Source organism: Tupaia chinensis, unplaced genomic scaffold (assembly GCF_000334495.1).
Source record: "Tupaia chinensis unplaced genomic scaffold, TupChi_1.0 Scaffold000101_1, whole genome shotgun sequence".
Classification (NCBI taxonomy): domain Eukaryota; kingdom Metazoa; phylum Chordata; class Mammalia; order Scandentia; family Tupaiidae; genus Tupaia; species Tupaia belangeri.
The window spans coordinates 4,725,800-4,729,807 of NW_006159565.1; the positions used below are offsets into that span (position 1 = coordinate 4,725,800).

Consider the following 4,008-nt stretch of genomic DNA (forward strand, 5'->3'; position numbering starts at 1 on the left):
AAAAAAAAAAAAAAAAAAAAAGGCAGATTGGTGTGGGTGTCTGGGGTGAAATTCTGCATTTTTAACCAGCTCCCAGGTGCTGGTGCTACTGGTCTGTGAATCAACTATACTTTCTTTTTCTTTTTTTCTTTTTTTTTTTTTGAGAGAGATTTTTGCTATAGGGAGCATATGCTTGCCAGAAAGACAGAGAGAGACAGAGAGATAGAAAGGAAGAAATCACCCCCCAGGGGGGATGGCCACGCCACAATCCCTTCTCCTCCATTCTCCTCTCGGGATCTTGGGCATGCACACACACACGCCTGGCGTGAGTTTAAGCCACCGGGTCTGGGACTTGAACCACGGTCGGCTACATAGGAGTTCAGCAACATAGCCATTATGCTAACTCCTGGTTCCTGAATCAACTATACTTTGAATAGCAAGGTCCTTAAATAGTGCATTCCAACTTGGCCATGCATAAGTCTGCTTTCAAAAATCCAAATGCCCAGATCACTGAAGTTAAAATCTGTAGCAGTGAGTAATAGGCATCTGGATGTCTAAAATTTTCTAGGTGGTTCCCATGCACATCCTCAGTTCAAATGGACTTTAGATTCTCTTGATTTCCAAAGTTTAAAGACCATGTTATAGTCTTCAAAGATTTCCTGGGAATATTCTCTAGAAAAAAATAATTTTCCAAGATTCTTTTTAGATTGATTCAGTATTTAGCCTTTTAAAACTTGTGTACAACCAATTGTCAACAACAAAACTGAAATTATCCCTTAAGATGCAAGGTACCTGAGTGAAATAACTGGTAGTAGATCTTTAATGCTACTGCAGCAAGTACATTTTTTAAAATTTTATTTATTTATTTATTTTTACTGCAAACTGCATAGTGGGAGACGTCTTGCAAAGCCTGCAAATCCTGGTGATTTATGAGCACGAATGCACAGTGCAGAAGCTGCTGAATTGCCTCCGCTCATCAAAGAAGCTTCTCTAAGAGTTATTTTTGAAGACCTCCTGCTGTGTCCTCAGTCCACATCTCTGCAAATCCTTCTCTGAATGATCAGAGCTTCTGCTTCCCCCACCCCAGCAGGTGCCTGGATTCAGCCCCCTGCTTCTTGTTCATCTTCACCAGGCTTGAAAAACACGCAGGAAAATCCTACATCGAGTAGCAATTAAAGTACTTTATAACAGTCTGCAAATTGTGGTTGTAAAAAAGCTTCCCTCCCATGCTTTTTCCTGTGCCCTAAGATTTATAGCAAGTGGCCTTCATCCTATTGGGTATTAGAATTACACAATGCCTATGCTGGGCAGAGAAATTTAGGAGGCAGAGCTTAGACTCTCAACAAATGCACAGACTTCATTTAATCTGCTTTTTTCAGGGCTGCCTGCATTATAAACAGAGGAACAGCATTTCCTCATGCGTGCATGGAGAGGCAGTGTGGTACCAGGCAAGGAGCCCTAGCCCATGAACCAGAGAACCTGTTTCACTCTTCAGTCTTTTGTTGTAGTAGCTGGGATTTTCTCGTTTGTAAGTCAGGAATTATACCTTCACTCTTGTGGGACCGTCATGATAGAGGACATGCTGGTAGGCATTTAGCAACTAAGAATCTGTGGGGAAAAAATAAAATAAAACCTGATTTGTACTGTTTATCCATTTCCCGAATAAGTAATCTTATCATGGCTTACTTCAAACCACTAACCTGGCTTTACTGAACTTGAAGGTGGAATACATGTGCGGTAGCTCATCATTCTGTAGAATGTCCATCATTTGGATATAATAGACATAAATATGAAATGTCTTCAAAAAGTTCACAGAAAATGTGTATTCTGAAATAAAGTGGTGCATAGGTCTCAAAACTTTTCCACCATAGTCAACACCTACTTTAATTCCATTTTTTTTTTCACAATGTTTTGAAGTCCCTTTGTACTTTCAAGGACAGATGTAATAGTAAAACAGTAAACTAATTAAGAAATGGTGAGTTCCAAATGTTTATTACTTCTATTTTAATATAATTTACCTAATTATACATTTACATAGTTTAATTTTTTGTGCTGTGTTTTTTTTTTTTTTTTTTTTTTTACTGTTACATAGTTTTTATTTCATAATCCTAAACTTAACTTTGCAATTCAGGTTTTTATTTTATAATCATAAGCTTAACTTTGCGATTCAGGTAGATTTGGAGGGGAATAAGGGAAATATGGAACCCGAAGAACTGCAGCGAGAGTACAGATTACAGAACATAGTGCGCAGGCGGGGTGGAGGGTGCCCTCCTGAGCTACAGAAGGAAAGGTCTGGTGGTTAAGAGAAAACACAAGGCAAATTCATTAGCACAGTCCCCAGTCAGCAATGGCGGTCTTCTTGCTGGTCTTGCCATTCTTGGACCCAAAGCGCTCCATGGCTTCCAAGATATTCATGTCCTCTTCTACCTTGCCAAAGACCACATGCTTGCCATCCAACCACTCAGTCGTGGCAGTGGAAATGAAAATCTGAGAACCGTTTGTGTTGGGTCCAGCATTTGCCCTGGACAAGATGTCAGGACCTGTATGTTTCAAGACGAAGTTTTTCATCATCAATTTCTCCATGTAAATGGTCTTGCCACCAATATGATTATGCGTGTAAAGTCACCACCCTGGCACATAAACCTTGGAATAATTCTGTGAAAGCAGGACCCCTTATAACCAAGTCTTTTCTCTCCAGTATTCAAAACACGGAACTTTTCTGCTGTCTTTGGAATTTTATCTGCAAACAGCTCAAAGGAGACATGGCCCAAGGGCTTGCTGTCAACAGTGATGTCAAAGAACACAGTGGGGTTGACCAAGAATCCAGGAGGAGAATGGATAAGGGATTGCGGCAATGCCATCTTCTGGGGGGGAGGGGGTAATTTCTTGCTTTTTATCTCTCTGTCTTTCCAGCAAGTGCAGGCACTCTATAGCAAAAATCCTTCTTTCTCTAAAAAAAAAAAAAATGAAAAAAAAACTCACAAAATTCGTACAACTTTTTATTTATTTTTAAATGCCAGAAAGCATGTGCACTTGTCAGAGACATAAGTAGAAAGAAAGAGACAGGGAAAAGGAACCACCCACATTGGGGTGTGGTCATACCATAATCCTTTCTCCCGTCTCTTTCATTTCTTCATCCAGGTGGGATTTGGGGCATTCATGTACATGTGCCCAGCATGTATTACATGCTGCCAGGTCTGGGATTTGAACTGTGGCTGAGTATGTGGGATCCAGCTCCCATAACTACTAGGCTATGGGTCCAGCCTCCTAAAAAACACTGGATCTCATAAGCCAGTAACTAGAAGCTGCTCCAGCATGATTCTGATTGTGATGGCTTAATGAAATGACATGTGTAAGAACATTTGGCACATCCATTAGACATTTGTATTCATTTGCTCAGCTACCACAACAAAATGCCAGACTAGATGACTTGAATAACAAACACGTATTTATCATAGTTCTGGAGGCTATGAGTCCAAGACCAAAGTGGTGGCTGGGTTGGTTTCCCTTCTGGGCTTGCAGGTCACCAACTTGTCACCGTGTCTTCACATGGCCTTTTGTATGTGCGCATGCATTCTTAGTGTCCTTTCCTTCTTCTAAGGACAACAGCCATACTGGATTAGGATTTCCCTTTATAACCTTGTTTAACCTTAATCAACTGGATCATTACAGCCTAGTTGCTTTCAGAACTGCTTTCTTGTGTATGTCCCCAAATATCATTTATTCTCATCACTACTTACAAATGTGCTAGTTATTAAACAGCAACTAATTAATGCATGAGTAAAGAAGCACATGCGCTACTGTATCAAAAATGTTTCAGACAGTGGTACAGTGGTAATGCAATGCTGGACTCACATAGAAAGGTCCTGGATCTTATCCCAGGGCCTCCCTGTACACATGTTTGGCACATGTGTACCTGCCCGTGATCTGGTCTGGCTGAGACTGGGTATGGATCACTGCATGAAGACTTATCTCTCTTTTTATCTTTTTTTTTTAATTTCTTTTTTTTTTTTTTTTTTTTGAGAGTTT

The 4,008-nt window shown here is 40.3% G+C and overlaps 1 pseudogene; it reads right to left on the minus strand.

Annotated features, from left to right (window-relative positions):
• Positions 1 to 2,167: 2,167 nt before the first annotated feature.
• Positions 2,168 to 2,840, minus strand: LOC106734377 (peptidyl-prolyl cis-trans isomerase A pseudogene; annotated as a pseudogene).
• Positions 2,841 to 4,008: the final 1,168 nt, after the last annotated feature.